The sequence below is a fragment of the Salvelinus alpinus genome, chromosome 1, assembly GCF_045679555.1.
Source record: "Salvelinus alpinus chromosome 1, SLU_Salpinus.1, whole genome shotgun sequence".
NCBI lineage: Eukaryota > Metazoa > Chordata > Actinopteri > Salmoniformes > Salmonidae > Salvelinus > Salvelinus alpinus.
Window position 1 is genome coordinate 97,504,249 of NC_092086.1, and position 17,494 is coordinate 97,521,742.

General features: G+C 40.6%; 1 long non-coding RNA gene and 1 pseudogene across 1 annotated transcript; both read left to right on the forward strand.

Moving 5' to 3' along the window:
* The first annotated feature begins 10,106 nt into the window (after window positions 1-10,106).
* On the forward strand, window positions 10,107-17,044 carry LOC139535602 (uncharacterized). The gene is made up of 2 exons (XR_011667162.1): window positions 10,107-10,332; window positions 14,011-17,044. It is a non-coding gene; the product is annotated as an uncharacterized lncRNA (long non-coding RNA).
* LOC139540005 (protocadherin-10-like) lies at window positions 11,339-14,706 on the forward strand (annotated as a pseudogene).
* Window positions 17,045-17,494: the final 450 nt, after the last annotated feature.

Sequence of the window (17,494 nt, forward strand, 5' to 3'; positions counted from 1 at the left end):
TTTAATTATTTGTTATTCTTATCTCTTACTTTTGTTTTTGTTTGTATTTTCTTAAATCTGCATTGTTGGTTGAGGGCTTGTAAGTAAGCATTTCACTGTAAGGTTGTATTGTATTCGGCGCATGTGACAAATACAATTTGATTTGATTTGTTTGATCAATAGGACTGTACATTTCCTAAATTTAAGAGGACTCCCATGGTATTTAGCTATATAATTGCAGAAATCCATTCAAGTGTATTTTGTGGCTTTTGCCGAATGCGATCTAATGATCTAAGGTTGTGCTGTTGCAACTGCCTGTAAACACACAGTCAAAATGAATGATGGCATGCCCTTCTGGTAAATTGCTTGTTTGCATATAAGCCTACTGTACCTCTGATTGGCTATGGTGCACTTGTCTGCGTAGAGTCCGGTCCTGGATGAGACAGATGTTTTTATTAGGTTTTATTTACTGCAGTATTAGCACATACAAACGCATTGAATAATAGTTTCACAACATGGAACAACAGATAGTCCCCCTCCAAAAAAATCTAAAGGAAGTTTGTTCTGAAGTGTCTTTCCTTTCTTATCCGAGAGATATAAGAAAGATCAGGAAACAATTATTATTATATCATTTTTTTTTTACATGTATTTAACCCATTATTTTTGGAATTAAACCGTCTCCATATATACTTCCATTCATTTTTTCAACTGGTACTGGGGGACCTTCAGACGAGTCTTGTGAGGTCTGTGGGCATCCTAGAGCAAAGCACAATCGTGCTCATGAGAGTCTCACCTTTCCGCAGAGGGGTCATATTAGTGTGTAGCACAAACTGTTCGGACGCTACAGACCATTATGTGAGAAGGCAAATTTTTGGGATGTCTCACAGTCTGACCAACACCGCTCTAGCTCTGTCAGTTTTCACCGCAGATGCGGAAGTGCGACATCGGTGGATGTGGTCTATTGAGATGCATCCAATGCAAAACAACACATATCTCTAGTTTAAATTGACAGATTTTTATGGGGATTTTTTTTATTATTCGATTTCCGAAATGGGAAGACGACCACAAGAAAATCTCTGCTATTTCCCCCTTGCAATAGCTAGGCTACAATATCACATCAAATGAATGTCCGTTGGGGTAGACCTAAACTGTCAAATGAATGTCCGTTGGGGTAGACCTAAACTGTCAAATGAATGTCCGTTGGGGTAGACCTAAACTGTCAAATGATATTTACTGTGCTTAGATGTTTGTCCTCGGGGCCTTTGTTTGCAAGTAAGTTTGGATGCAGTAGAGATGATCTGTGTAGATCAGATGTTATTTCTGATGGTGAACCCCTCAGATGAAATACATAGTTGTATGATTAACAGGGCTTGGTGGCATTAAGCCTATGTTCAGAAACCAAGACTACCCACCCAGTACCCACAGACTGAAGGACTTCTAGAGGCCTAAGCACTATTAATGTTATAAACCAAAATCAGGTTTGACCCTTTTGTAATTTTAATATGTTTCTCTATTAGGTGAACATATGCCATCTATTAGCCTATTTGCAGAAACAGTTATTTAGCCTTTTACCTTTGACTCAATAAGAACAAGGTTTCAGTTTCAGATGTAGGATGAGATATGGTTCTGAATAAAAAGCAGAATCAGATATACACCTCCATCGCCACTAGCCATAATATACCAATGAACTAGTGCATCAGTATAAGTGTGCTGTGAGAGACTCATGGTCTTAAAAGGTTCCATATGGGGCTGCTGGGCCTGTGACAGACTGAGCTGATACACAGTACTGGGCCTGGCACCACCAACACACTTTCTGTCTTCTTTCATTTGAGCTGTCATGCTTTACCTGACACCTGTGCTGTGATTGGATAACCTTTTGTCCCGGCGAACAAATGATACTTTTCACCTTTGCCTCGCCCTCCCTATGTCTGTCTCTGTGTGTGTTCAGTAGTAGTCTCACGCTCCAGACACTGTTATTTTTGTAAATGTTGAAATATGGATAAAAAAACAAAACAATGGAAAACTGGACCCATTTTAAACAAGCTCAATCTCCACAGTGCAAAGAAAGATGAATGCTCTTTTTTTTCTGTTACAGTGTATAAGCCATTGTTCTCCATTGTGTTACCTCAGAATAGTGTACATTATGCATATAATGTATGTCAGGCCGAGCACAGTATCTATCTCATAGAAGAGTTTTATGTTTTACATGTGTATGTTGGTATCTAGTAAGATGTCCATCTCATCTCAGTACATATGTTCAATATCAATATATACTGTATCAGCATACTCAGCAAGTCCCTGTGCCAGATAACTGTGTTTCAGGTTATTGTTGGGATACATGGGCAATTCTCTCTCTCTCTCTCTCTGTCTCTCTGTCTCTGTCTCTGTCTCACTCAATGTCTCAGACACGTGCACAAACAAACTGTCTTGGCTCATACTCTGTCTTTCCAGACTTTGAAGGGAGTTCAGACGTCTAATATAAGACAGGTCCCCACCAAAACAAAATATCAAACTTTGAGTTAGAATAAATAATATCTCTCCCACCCTTTCTTTCTGCCCCCCACTCCCATTTTTCTTTCTGTCCCCCACTCCCATTTCCCTTCTCTGTGTTATTTCTTTCTTGGCTGGAGGAGAAGTATGTGCACTTATTATGTGTTTTCCATGGTAGCCTTCCCTCTGGAATAGATTAGCAACAGAGAGTGAAAGGGTGAGCTGAAGTGACAGAGAGACATAATGAGGTATAAGGAGACTAGGGAGACATTGGGCTGAAAGAGATGAACTTATCTTACCTGACTATTCTGGTGGAATACTTCTCTATATTAACTGCCTAGTTTCAAACACACCTTCCTTGTACTTAGATACATCTATTGATTGGCTTTCTACTGACAATCTTTTAACATACCTGTCTTCCCTGCCATGTCCAACTCTTTCAACTCTTTCATTCTAGCTGGCTGTCATTATAATACACACACACACACACACACACACACACACACACACACACACACACACACACACACACACACACACACACACACACACACACACACACACACACACACACACACACACACACACTGGCACTCCTGGACTAGGGGTGAGAAGTCTATCAGCAGCAGATGAATGATAAGTTGGTTAGTGTGAGAGATATGAAAGAGATAGGAGATTATGTTATGAAATCTAAGTGTGGAACCGTGCGTTTGCCTCTGCATGACCATGACAAGAGGAATAAGCTGGACTGATCTAAACCAGCCGGTTAGGCAGGAACACAACCCAATCTAATGGAAGGATTTTACTTGCTATTTGCTATTTATCTGTTGGAGTAACTTCAAACAAAAAGGAGAAGGGAAATATGTATTTTATGAATTGCAAAAAAAAAAGTGTAGTTTCTTTGAGCTTTGTGGGAAATGTGTTTAACATTCAGACAGGGATGTCTACCATGGCAGCTTGAATTCCCTGACCCTGTTTGGTCTTGGCATAGAGGCCTTTTGTCAGTCATCTTATTAGAGCCACAACATGATTGGCTAAGGGCCGCTGGCACCCGCCCAGTAGAGGAAGAAGTGCAGTGCTGCTGGGCTGTGGAGCTGTGTTGTTGAACAGCACTGTGCTCGGGGGTTGTGTTGAAGGCCTGTGTTGTGGCAGAAGGTTGCCCTGTGTGTTCAGGAGGTGGTGTGGGCTTGGTCTACTGGGAAAGAGTACAATACTCTGCCACTGTGTGGTTGGCCTCTAGGGTTGTAGTGTGCTCAGGGAGTTGTGTTGCTGGACTGTGCTGGGCTGTTTTGTTGCCAGTGCTGTGATCTTTGGTAGAACAGAGACTTTTATACAGATGTAGGATCTTAATTTGACCTGTATTGTTGCAGCAAAATAATCCTGCAGCAACAGGATGTTACAGTTTAGTCCATAATGTTGCTTGATTGATGGTTAGGCTATTAGCTGGTCAAAAGGAGGCTACATGAAAAGTGGAATACTGTTTATATAATCAAATGTGTTTTAGTGCAGATTTTCAGTGAATTTATGTAAATCATCAAGCTCTGCATTTTGTTGCTGAAAATTCTCAGCAACAAAAGAGTGATCAAATTAAGATCCTACATCTGTAGGCCAACACGTACAATATACAGAGCGATGTATGCATATAAATAAATAAATAATGGCATTTAGCACACGCTTTTATCCAAAGCGACAATCATAGAAACACGGACTGACACAGAGATACTGTAGGCAGATGGATATCGTAAAAGGGATGAATGAGAAAGAAATTAGTGTGAATAGACAATGCAAATTAAGTTTCTGATTTCCCCAGAAACAAGTCCATTGCAAATTATCCCATTTGGAGCAGTTTAGCTGTCACGCCCTGACTTTAGTTATATTTGCTTTCTTTATTATTTGGTTAGGTCAGGGTGTGACAAGGGTGGTTTGTTTAGTTTTTGTCTTGTCTAGGGTTTTTTGGTTATCTATGGGGATTTTGTATTGTCTAGGGGTATGTAGGTTTATGGTGGCCTGAATGGGTTCCCAATCAGAGACAGCTGTTTATCGTTGTCTCTGATTGGGGAGCCTATTTAGGTTGCCATTTTCCATGTTGGTTTTGTGGCTAGTTGTCCATGTTTAGTTGCCTGGATGCACTACGTTGGTGGTTGGATATTTATTGTTTTGTTGGCGACATCGTTAAATAAATAAAGAAGTATGTACGCTCAAACCGCTGCGCCTTGGTCCACTCCTTTAAACGGCCGTGACATTTGCGGTATGTAATATTGGAAAAAGAAGAATGAGTGAGTACTACATATAAACAACACTCACCTCTTATATACAAAGCATGATGTACTAGCATAATCAAGCACTGTATGCTGATGGTGGTTTGCAGTTGGTCATTACAAAATGGGGCAGTTCAACTTAACCACCTGAGGTAATTTGCAAAAAATACAGTGTGAGAAAGTATGAATGACTGCGTGGTTATTTTCTGTATCTTAGGTCGATTTAATTTCACATCTGTACTGTAGCATTCAGAACTTGAGGAACACCCACGCACACCCACACCGTGCAAACCCAAGGTCACTTTTGATCCTGCTCTATACCTTCCCCCTCTTTTGTTGGCACTGAGCAATATGTTGTTTATGATGCCTCCACCTGGGTAGGCACTCATCTCTCTCCAGGAAGACTGTAAACCCCCAACCAACACACACCATTGTTTTTTTTAAGGATATATTCACAACACTGAAATGTAATTTGTGTCAAAGGTAACATCTACAGTGGCAAGAAAGTATGTGAACCCTTTGGAAATACCTGGATTTCTGCTTAAATTGGTTATCAAATTTGACCTGATCTTCATCTAGGTCACAACAATAGACAAACAGTCAATTTAAAACTAACACACAATTACATGTTTTAATGTCTTTATTGAACACACCATGTAAACATTCACAGTGCAGGGTGGGACAAGTATGTGAACCCTTGGATTTAATAACTGGTTCACCCTCCTTTGGCAGCAATAACCTCAACCAAATGTTTTCTGTAGTTGCGGATCAGGCCTGCACAACGGTCAGGAGGAATTTTTGACCATTCCTCTTTACAAAACTGTTTCAGTTCAGCAATATTATTGGGATGCATGGTGTGAACTGCTCTCGGTCATGCCACGGCATCTCAATAGGGTTGAGGTCAGGACTCTGACTGGGCCACTCCAGAAGGGGTATTTTCTTGTGTTGAAGCCATTCTGTTGTTGAATTACTTTTGAGTCATTATCCTGTTGCATCATCCAACTTCTGTTGAGCTTCAATTGGTGGACAGAGCCTAACATTCTCCTGCAAAATGTCTTGATAAACTTGAATTCATTTTTCCGTCGGATAGCAAGCTGTCCAGGCCCTGAGGCAGCAAAGCAGCCCCAAACCATGATGCTCCATCCACCATACTTTACAGTTGGGATGAGGTTTTGATGTTGATGTGCTGTGGAGAAAAAAAGCCACGTGTGTTCCTTCCAAACAACTCAACAGTAGTTTCATCTGTCCACAGAATATTTCGCCAGTAGTACTGTGGAACATCCAGGTGCACTTTGGCAAACTTCAGACATGCAACAATGTTTTTTTTGGACAGCAGTGGCTTCTTCCGGGGTGTCCTCCCATGAACACCATTCTTGTTTAGTGTTTTACATATCGTAGACTTGTCAGATGTTAGCATGTTCCAGAGATTTCTGTAAGTCTTTAGCTGACACTATAGGATTCTTCTTAACCTCATTGAGCATTCTGCGCTGTGCTCTTGCAGTCATCTTTGCAGGACAGTCACTCCTAGGGAGAGTAGCAACAGTGCTGAACTTTCTCCATTTTATAGACAATTTGTCTTACCGTGGACTGATAAACATCAAGGCTTTTAGATACTTTTGTAACCCTTTCCAGCTTTATGCAAGTCAACAATTCTTAATCTTAGATCTACTGAGATCTTTTCTTCGAGGCATGGTTCACATCAGGCAATGCTTCTTGTGAATAGCAATCTCAAATTTTGTGAGTTCTTTTTTTTTTTTATAGGGCAAGGCAGATCTAACCAACATCTCCATTCTCGTCTCACTGATTGGACTCCAGGTTAGCTGACTCCTGACTTCAATTAGCTTTTGGAGAAGTAATTAGACTATGGGTTCACATACTTTTTCCAACCTACAGTGCACTGTGAATGTTTAAATTATGTATTCAATATAGACAAGAAAAATACAATTTGTGTTATTAGTTTAAGCACACTATTTGTCTATTGTTGTGACTTAGATGAAGATCAGATTGAATTTGATGACCAATTTATGCAAAAATCCAGGTAATTCCAAAGGGTTCACATACTTTTTCTTGCCACTGTTGTTTCTCAGAGCAGTGAAGATATTCTTACCTGAAATGAGCTCAAAATAGAACAGGAAAAGAGAAGATGGATTGGCAGGACCAAGGAGAGAATAAGGAAATGGACAATAGAATATCGGCGTATAGAAGGCCTTCAATGTCTCCAGTAACTTATTCCCTGTTGTGTCCAACTTCAGCATGTGCAATAACTATATCATTGCTGTGCAGACACAGTTGAAGTATGAGCCTAGTAGTGAAGGATTATAGTTGAGCTTTTGGGTAAAAACACACAACTGTTGCAACTGGAAACACACTCAGACATCAGATGGGCTATTGCATGTAGCCCTTGTTTGAACACAGGAGTTTGAGACATATTCCATGGTGCATGTTCTCCGATGCACCATGGGTGTTATTCAATCATGTAACATTTCACAATCCTCATTTTTCACACAAACATAGGCTGCTGTGGATAAAAAGTGTGGTGGAAAAATGCACACAACAGTAAGGGAATAGGACAACAGGTGAGCATTTGACCTTGGATAATAATCTCTAATCTGTGGCCTTGATCAGGGTTCATTGGAATGCCTTAGTGTCAAAGAGTACATTAAGGTCACTACACTGTAGTTGCGTTGGAGTACCAGGAAGTGATATTAACATGAGATAATGAACACTGCTGACAAACAGCCAGGTGAGACTGTAGGCATCAGTGCTGCCACTTTGAGGAACACAGTGGAACTGCACATCAATTAGCCAACCATCCAAAACTACTGTAGTTCTGCAAGCCACACCATTTTACAGTATGTTATGCCAGTCCTTTAGAAGTCTGTCCATATTCTATCTAACCCTTCCCATATCTTTAACTAATTTCTAGTTCGTTAATATATCTTTATGAACTAACCCAGCTGTCATCTGTACTTCACACAGTGACCTTAGGCCATCTTTTACATAACACATGTTTTGATCCACCACCATACACTCTGACTTCGTGTGCGAGCTCTGACTGTGAAGGGGTGAGACAGACGTTCAGCACTTTCCTATTTGTATACAGTATATGCCCTTCTGTGGGAATCCTCTGGTTTACACAACTGAGTAACAGGTGCTGTAGCTGCCCCTATAGTCCTCTACCCTCTATCCCCTCCTTCCTTGCTCTCTCTCTCCCTTCTGTACTCTTCATCTTCCCCACTGCTTTTGCCATCACCCACTATCCTTCTCTTGCCCTCTGCCTCTCCCTCTCTCCTTACCAAGGTATCTCCTTGAGGTTCTTCTCTTTTCAGACACCCTCTTCCCATTAGCCACTGACATGACAGCATACATTGAACATGAGTGTTAATCCTGACATTCCCTGTTTGTGGCACCCTGCTCCATCTCTGCAGAGAGAGAGAGAGCATCCCATTGACTCAGACTAATTATCCAAATCTAAAGTCTCTGTCTCTCTCTACTGGCCTCCACATGTACTGAAACAAAATACTGTATCATGCATTTGCATCTACCCTTCCTGTAAATTCCTTCAAAGGTAGGCTGTACTGCTTTTTGACTTTGATACATCAGATGGCGCAGAGACAATCGTATCCCCCTCGCATTTCTCATGGCAAGTAACACACTACCAGCCAGTAAAACGTTGGAAGTATTGATGAGAATTTCTATAAATATAATTTGAAATTTAAAGATTAGGATTTACACTGATTTTACCCGGCTTACCACGTCTGCAGTTTTATAGGTTTTCCATAATTAGGACCAAGACCAGATGGGTTGATCCCCCGCTTTACTTTTTGTATTTGTTTCAACGTGTGTACAGTGCCAGTCAAAAGATTGGGTACACCTACTCATTCAAGGGTTTTTATTTACTATTTTCTACAATGTAGAATAATAGTGAAGACAATAAAACTATGAAATAACACATTTGCACATTCTTGGCCTTCTCTCAACCAGTTTGAGGTAGTCGCCTGGAATGCATTTAAATTAACAGGTGAGCCTTGTTAAAAGTTCATTTGTGGAATTTTTCCTTAATGCGTTTGCAAAAACCATCAAGCACTATGATAAAATTGCCTCATGAGGGCCACAGGAAAAGAAGACTCAAAGTTACCTCTGCTGCAGAGGATACGTTCATTAGAGTTAACTGCACCTCAGAAATTGCAGCCCAAATAAATGCTTCACAGAGATAAATTAACAGACACATCTCAACATCAACTTTTCAGAGGAGACTGCGTGAATCAGGCCTTCATGGTTGAATTTCTGCAACGAAACTACTAAAGGACACCAATAATGATTAGACTTGCTTGGGCCAAGAAACACAAGCAATGGACATTAGACCATGTGGAAATCTGTCCTTTGGTCTGATGAGTGCAAATTAGAGATTTTTGGTGCCAACCACCGTGTCTTTGTGAGACGCAGAGTAGGTAAACGGATGATCTCCGCATGTGTGGTTCCCACCGTGAAGCATGGAGGAGGAGGTGTGATGGTATGGGGGTGCTTTGCTTGTGACACTGTTAGTGATTTTATGTAGAATTCAAGGCACACTTAACCAGCTGGCTACCACAGCATTCTGCAGCGATACGCCATCCCATTTGTTTAACACTTTTTTGGTTACGGCATGATTCCATATGTGTTATTTCATAGTTTTGATGTCTTCACTATTATTCTACATTGTAGAAAATGGTAATAATGAAGAAAAACCCTTGAATGAGTAGGTTTCAACTTTTGACTGGTACTGTATATATATTTTTTATTTTGAATACACGTTTTGGTTTACTTTAGTTGGATATTACTTATTTGAACTTAAAATATATCGAATTTCCATGTTCCAATAGTTATTCGTTGTAGCCAGTAATTTCACTTTAATAGGCTATTTGAATGAAGGTGCTGCAGTAGGCCTAGCCTATGCTGTGCAACCTATTGGGATAATTGAGGATCAAATAAACATGATCCATATTTGTAACTCAACCCTAAAATGTAAATGAAACTTTTTGAAATATGAAATGCTATTACAAATGTCCCATGGACAATACAGGCTAATTGTCTTTTAACCTTCACAGATATACATTAGTACAATTGAACTGAACTATGATAGCCTGTCATTTTATCTCCCGTCCTGTAGAATTTGGGCTAAATAACACTTTCGCTGGATTTTATTAGTGAAAAAGATTATGGTGGTGAGGTGCTCAAATTGGAATCAGAGCAGTTGTCGATTCTCCCTATCGGAATACTGGGATTGAGCCAATTAACACACACATACGTACACACACGCACACACACGCAAGCGAGCATCACAATGCTGATCAGAGACAGCAACCTCCTCCCCACACCCCTCCTTCTTTCACTCACACTCAGACACTCCGCTAGAGCAAACACAACGGCTCCACTTTGTGAAGGAAAGAGGACAATTCAGATGATTATTTAAAGAAAAACATAGATGTAAAAGTGGCTATTTTCTAACTGAAACCCTTTTTGGTTATGGAGTGCGTTTTGGTCATGGACTGCGCATTTTTGTGTATAGTGCGTCGCTCAGATGGACCTCCGAGGCGCGAAGAAACGGCTGTCGGGGACATGGCAGGTGACATGCCTAGCTCTCATCGTATGTTTCCTGGATTTTGTTTGGTCTCAGAATCGTTATTCAATCCCTGAGGAACTGGAACATGTGGTTTATGTTGGAAATATAGCCGAGGATTTGGGCTTGGGTTTAGACGTGGAGAGACTGTGCGCAGGTTCAGAATAGTTTCGGGCACAAAAAAAATACTTTGAGGTGAATTTAGAAAATTATTTTATTTGTAAACGAAATAATTGATAGAGGAGCTGTGTAAACAGTCTCTCTTGCTCTTTCCATTTGCCATGGTAATCGAAAATCCTTTGGAAATATTCAGGGTTGAGGTGGATATTTTAGATGTAAACGATAACTCTCTCTGTTTTCCGTGGAGCGAGTTTAATCAAGATATATCCGAGGTGGCGGTACCCGGGTATGGGGTCAATTTGTATTGAATTCAAAATAAAATAGACAAACCGTTTCTCAAACTAGCGGACCAATGGAGACTCATTGTCTAGGCTTCCCTCAACCCCGCCCTTCACGGAACAACATGCCAACAACTCGCAATCAGAAAGAATGGCAGTGAAAGCAAAGAAACAGACATCGAAAGCTAAGATACGAGTAGCGTAACAAAGGTCGTACATTTTATTAAATGTTGTAAAACTTTATTTAACGAGGCAAGTCAGTTAAGAACAAATTCTTATTTATACATGCAGGCAAGAGCGTAAGCAAAATGTATTCAATAGGATTGGTTGCTGGGAAAGTTTAACCGAAAAAATTGCATTCGTTTTCAAATAAATGATAAAAATATATGTTATAGTTTTGTTCTCGCTTTAAAATGATTTGCGTACAAGTTTTTGGGTTGCTTTTGATATCTTACTTTTGTTTACAGTTCTATACTTTTTGCTTTACATTTTTGGGTTTTTGATTTCAACATCCATTATTTCACCCGTCCTCGACAATGTTTACATTCTCAACTTTATTTTTCATGTTCACGATTTATTTTATTTTGAATTCAATACATATGGCGTGAAATTGACCTCATACCCGGGTCCCGTTTCCCCCGCTGGAGAGTTCGCCGGACTTGGACGTTGGCAGCGACTCTTTCCGCTCCTATCTGCTGACTGTGAACGGCCATTTCGTCCTGGACACCCAGACGCCTAGCGTTAGCAGTAAGTTTGCGGAGTTGGTCCTGGAGAGCCCGTTGGCCACAGAGCAGCAGAATACGCACCAAATGGTGCTGACGGCTGTGGATGGAAGCTCGCCAGAGGTCCAGGACAGCGCAGATCAATATAACAGTTAAAGATGCAAATGACAACGCGCCTGTGTTCGACCAGTCTTTCTACAGAGGGAAGCTTGTGGAAAACGCACCGAAGGACACTGTTGTGATTAAACTAAACGCATCGGATTTGGATGAGGGTCCAAACGCGGAAATCACATACACTTTCAGCGGGCATGCACCCATTTCTGTGCGCGAGATTTTCAGCATGGATTCGCGCACTGGAGAGATCAGAGTGAAAGGGGTCGTAGATTACGAAAAAGACAGGATGCATTAAATATATGTGCAAGCCAGGGACAAGGGCTCCTCGGCAGTGGCCGTGCACTGTACGATTCTGGTGAATATCATAGATGTGAATGACAACCTCCCGGAGGTGATTTTGACATCAGTGTCCACACCTGTCCAAGAGGACGGACCACCCGGGACTGTGATTGCTGTCATAGACAAGGACTCAGGTGAAAATGGGAACGTTGACTGTGAAATTCCAGATCATGTCCCAGCTCCACTCTTTTAAGAATTATTACACTTTGGTAACTTGTGATTTTTTGGGGGGGACCAAGAGACCATTCCTGACTACAACATCACTCTCACAGCACGGGAAATGGGCGCGTCTCCCTTGTTCACAAGGACAACTATTTTAGTGCAAGTGTCAGACATGAATGACAACGCACCCCGATTCAAGCAGCCATCATACACCGTATATTTGAGAGAGAATAACGCACCAGGAGCCTCAATTTGTTCGGTTACTGCCCTGGATCCAGATTCGGACAAATGCCTATCTTTCTTACTCTATTCTGGAAGGTGATATACAGGGGTGATATACAGGGAATGCCGGTGTCCACCTACGTCTTCATAAACTCAGACAATGGAAATATGTACGCCCTACGTTCTTTTGACAATGAGCAGCTAAGAAACTTTCACATTTTAGTCCAAGCACAAGATGCCGGTTTCCCTCCCCTGAGCAACAATGTTACTGTGACTGTCTTTATTTTGGACCAAAATACGCGGTGCTTAGCGCCCAGAGACACTACTATCTCGTTCACGTTTCTGATGGCTATTATCGTTTTGGCCCGGATAAGGGCATACAGACCTTCCATTCGAGGATTTAATTTCTCTGAGTGGATGCTGTGTGTTCCGATCTGAGGCTACCGCTGATGTGATTAAGAAGTCCAACCTGAATTTGCAGATAACCACAGGCGCCAAATGATCCACGAACTGCGATGAGGCAAACATGCAACGGCCCCCTTTCACAGGCATACTACTTCAAGATGTGTCTGACCCAGGAATCATCAAAGAGCGATTTCATGTTCCTAAAGCCATGCAGCCCGATAACTGCAACTCCACAGAAGGATAACGCCAAGGGCGCAGACTACATCGAGTTGGAACGCACAGGACCTCCGCAACCTGATAGTGATCAACGGAGCAAATACTCCGAACGATGTATACTGTTTCAAACTTAATCACATCAGACAGCCACATTTTAAAATTGTAATGCATCATTTTATTTGTATCCGATTTCGGTCATTGTCATGCTTTTTCAACAAATAAGAAGCATTGCAAAGATGGGATAAAACGAATGGAAAACAAGTATGCATGAGTCAGAAACGCTGTAGTTATGTAGACTGATTTTTATTTTTATTTTTTAGAAGTCATACTATTAGAATTATGCGTGAAGATTCTGTATTGAAGAAAATAGCCTACTATCAGGAGCGAGTGAGTAAGCATCAGGAGCGAACGAGACTCGAGTTTAATCATGGGCCTAGACCTAGATAGTTCATGGGTAGCCTATCCACTAATAATTTGAATATAATATAATTGTGTATTTTATAGATTTATATAAAGAGGTCATGTGAAGTATTCCGTGTAATAAGCAAAACAATGTAGTGTATAGTTATGCTAATTACCTCAACAATCCAACAATATCAATTTGTTTGCTGAAGAATAAACTGACGTTGCAAGGCCTTTCGAGTTAGTAGTGCATGACGTGTGGAACTCATACATTATAGATAAAATAATGAATGCATCCGAATAAAAGTAATTCAAGTACTACATCATTTAAAAAAAAAATACAGATTTGCATACATATATTTGCAATTACTGACTGGGGATGGTGTCTCACTTGCAACTTTAGATAATCTGCCTCTTCCTAGGGATGCTCCATTGTGCCGCAGGGGGGCAATAGCTGCATACATGGGTATATTAACTGTAGTGTATTGCAAGAATGAAACGACTCTACTGCCCGTTTTTTCCGATTCATTGTAGTACTAGTGTGTGTTTCTTTCTTCCAAATAGCAATTTAAACTATCCACTGCATATTAAATAATGTAATGTTTCTCACAATCAAATTTATTTTCTGGCAATTATATGTAATTAATGTGGTCTATCATTTCTGCTGTATTGCTAACCTTACTGTTTCAATTTCTCTGCTCAAGCAAGCGAACATTGACTGAACATTCAGCACATGGCTACTGCACACTGAAGCCTGTGCCCAGAGGAGAACTGAACTCATTTTCTACATTTGGAAAGAAGAGGTCCGTCTCTAGCTATGACCCAAGCTTGAGCAGAGAGAGGACAATCTGATCAACAGTGACTTTTCTGAATGTATAGTGGGACAGACTGTGCATACAATTCAAGGTCATTTTTTTGTGAATGCTTACTAACTATTAATATCAACAACCCATAAATCATAACCCTCTGTGAATAATGAAAATGAAAATATTTTGTCTGTTTGAATCCATGCTCATTCGAACGTATAATTTACAACATTACACCATAGTATTTTGTCTCAATACAGCCGTGTCTGTCATAATGCTATCCCTTTTAATTCATATGTCCAATCCTAGTTTAGGATGAGGGTGGTGATGATGATTGTAATGGCAATTATAGCCACTTGTGGTGAAAATGATCTGAGGATATTCCATCTACAGATTATGCATTGCATTCTGATGCAATTATTTACAGGTATGCACAGTGCCTTCCACATGTTTTTACATTACAGCCTTATTCTAAAATGTATTTTTTTTAAAAATCTCATAAATCTACACACAATACCCCACATTGACAAGGCAAAAAGAGGTTTGTAGAAACTTTTGCAATGTATTAAACAAACAACTGAAATATCACATTTACGTAAGTATTCAGACCCTTTACTCTATACTTTGTTGAAGCACCTTTGGCAGCAATTACCGCCTCGAGTCTTCTTGGGTATGATGCTACAAGCTTGTATTTGGGGATTTTCTCCCGATCTTCTCATGCTCTGTCAGGTTGGATGGGGAGAGTTGCTGTACAGCTATTTTCAGGTCACTCCAGAGATGTTTGATCGGGTTCAAGTCCGGGCTCTGGCTGGGCCACTCAAGAACATTCAGAGACTTGTCCCGAAGGCACTCCTGCATTGTCTTGGCTGTGTGCTTAGGGTCGTTGTCCTGTTGGAAGGTGAACGTCCGCTCTGGAGCAGGTTTCCATCAAGGATCTCTGTAATTTTATCCGATCACCTTTGCCTCGATCCTGTCTAGTCTCCCAGTCCCTGCTGCTGAACCCCCCCCCCCCCCCCCCACAAGCATGATGCTGCCACAACCATGCTACACCTTAGGGGTGGTGCCAGGTTTCCTGCAGATGTGACGCTTGGCATTCAGGCCAAAGAGTTGAATCTTGGTTTCATCAGAGCAGAGAATATTGTTTCTCATGGTCTGAGAGTCTTTAGGTGCCTTTTGGCAAACTCCAAGTGGGCTGTCATGTGCATTTTATTGAGTGGCTTCCGCCTGGCCACTCTACTATAAAGGCCTGATTGGTGGAGTGCTGCAGAGATGGTTGTCTTTCTGGAAGGTTCTCCCATCTCCACAGAGGAATTCCAGAGTTCTCCGAGTGACCATCGGGTTCTTGGTCACCTCCCTGATCAAGGCCCTTCTCTCCAAGTTGCTCAGTTTGGCCGGGCGGCCAGCTCAATTAAGAGTCTCTGTGTTTCCAAACTTCTTCCATTTAAGAATGATGGAGGCCACTGTGTTCTTGGGGAACGTAAATGCTGCAGATATATTTTGGTACCCTTCCCCAGATCTGTGTCTTAACATAATCCTGTCTCGGAGCTCTACGGACAATTCCTTTGACCTAATGGCTTGGTTTTTGCTCTGACGTGCACTGTCAACTGTGGGACCTCATATAGACAGGTGTGTGTGCCTTTCCAAATCCTGTCCAATCAATTGAATTTATCACAGGTGGAGTACAATCAAGTTGTAGAAACATCTCAAGGATGATCAATGGAAACAGGATGCACCTGAGCTCAATTTGGAGTCCATAGCAAAGGGTCTGAATACTTAAGTACTTTTATTTTTTTATAAATGATTGAAAACATTTCTCAACCTATTGTGTGTAGATTGCTGAGGAATTTTTGCAATTTAATCAATTATAGAACAAGGCTGTAATGCATCAAAATGTGGAAAAAGTCAAGGGATCTGAATACTGTTTGAAGGCACTATGTCATTGTTTTCCTTTATACCTTATGTTTGGCTTCATAAACATTTCTATCATGTATACAATCAGATGTATGCTGATTTATTTTGATCAATGTGTTAGGTCGGGTATACTGGACACACACACAGCCTTATGATTCAGTCTGGGACGTAGACCTGCAGTGTGGCGCTGTCCATGCGATATGGTGCAGAATTTACTCATAGACAATTGCTGTGACGTTAACATCTGAGATTATTGCATCAAAAGTTAGTAATTCTATTATCTGTTGCCTTGGGATTCACAGACATCCCACTGGGCACATTTCAATGTGGAAATTTGGGGGTAACACTTTATTTTAAGGGTCAGTAATAAACCATTTATAACGCAATTATAAGGCATTTACAAACAGTTTGATCACCATTTATTAATCATTTGTAAATGCTAGTTAGCTAGTGTCGTGGAAAATCGGTTCAAATACAACGCTTACAAGAACTTGTGAAATCAAAATAGGCTTTTAATACAGAGTATAGACAGCCTGGAATGGTCCGCGGAACACACACCTTCCCAGAGCCCCGGCTCCTCTATTTATCCACATATAGCATATGGGTCCAACCCATATGTAAATAATCATTATTCCCCTAATTCTCCTGCCACCATTATCTTTTAGTTCAGGCTTCCTGCTTGTTCACGCCCAATAACGCCCATATCTGCTTTCAGTTAGATTATAATGGTGGCAAGACCCTTGCTTGTCCTAAAAATAATATATGTCCATCTATCCTATAGGCCTATGTCTTGAACCTGTATTTAGCTCAGTGTCTCAGTGTGTTCTCTGGTATGTGTGCCCTTATTAGGATCAGCAGACTATGTGTCTCCTCTATCCTTAGTGTGTCCAGTTGTCCTAGGCGCCTATGTGTCGCCTTCTCTTCGTGTGGTCTGTTTTTAATGTTCAGCTGTCCTATATGTCTGTCTCATTTACTCCTACACTAGTTATTCACACATGTATATAAAGTTACTTAAACATCCTGTGTTGTGTGCTTGTTTTTTTTTTTTACCAGGTACAGAAGGAATGTCTACCAATGGCAGGTTTATCTTTTTGACTTTAAACATTTACTAATCATTAGTAATGAATAATAAATGGTGAACTCAATTTACTAATGGCTTAAGTGATTTACGACGGACCCTTGATATAAAGAGTTGCCAATTTGGATAATATTTGGTTGAAACGTTTATCAATGCGATAAAAAGCACAATAAAGTACAACAATTCCAATTGAAAGACTTTATTTTTATTTTTGGTGTAGTAGTCATTTAAGTGTGTTATCACTGCACTTTCAACCATTTAAAAGCAAAACAATGTTCAAATAATACAATATCTGATATTTTGTATTTATACAACTTAATATGCTATCACTGTGCTTCATCTAATAGCACAACCACATGATCTGGATTGCAGTTGAAATTACATTAAGTACAT